The following is a 976-nucleotide window of genomic DNA, read 5'->3' as shown; positions in this document are numbered from 1 at the left end:
TTGCACTTTGACATCAGAAAGTTTTATTTCAGAGAAAGATTGGTAGATGTATGGAACAGCTTCCTGAATGGTGTTGTTAGCTCTTCCTCTCTCAACACGTTTATAAAGATAAACGGATAAATTTTAGGATAATCAGCCTGTGTTGTACAACATTAAGAAGAACATTGCTGGTACAGCATTTTGTTAGGCTGTATACAAAAGGATATATACATAGAGGCATATACCTGCACCCTTTTTCCTCGTTACGTGAACGTTGCATTACGATATTTATATTTGTTCCAATGAGCTTAGTTTTCGACTGTTTTTCATGACAAGTTGTGATGTTTTGTTAGTGTTATAGTAGATGACGAGTTTGTTACTGTTGACAGCTTGGATTTTGGAATAAACGATTCTTTTGAGTTAAGATTCATCTACTTTGTATTTGTCGTACATCAGAGTTCTATGATATAGTGGAATGACTGAAGACGTGTTGATATAAAATGGTTGTAGTCTTTAGTTTGCTGATGGCAATGAGATTATGGGTTATGGTTGCTTTAATGATAGAGTTGGGATACACGGAATTGCTTAGTGCGAGAGAGTTCTGAATGAAAAAATATATATCTATACGAATATAACATATATAACTGATAACTTATGTATAGTTAATCTTTTGGCACATTATTCTGAACAAGTTTTTGCCTTTAGCTAGCAGTATTTCATTCTTCGCTTATAACCAATATTTAAAAAATAGTTAAAACTAATCACACTTTTTCATTTGAATTATAAAAAAATTAAGTTTCAACTTCATCAATAAATCAAATTCTAAAAATGTTGACATTGTAAGAAGTTATGTTATAGTCAGTTATATATTTTTCTGTATAATTTATTTGTTTTATCTTATTTAAATAAACACGTTTATTCTGTGGCCCATTTTTTGATACATTTTTACGTCTCATTGCATTTAGTTGTCATTATTACTTAGATATATTTCAATTCA

The sequence above is a fragment of the Helobdella robusta genome, assembly GCF_000326865.2.
Source record: "Helobdella robusta unplaced genomic scaffold HELROscaffold_24, whole genome shotgun sequence".
NCBI classification, from domain to species: Eukaryota; Metazoa; Annelida; class Clitellata; order Rhynchobdellida; family Glossiphoniidae; genus Helobdella; species Helobdella robusta.
Note: the sequence above shows the minus strand (reverse complement) of the source record.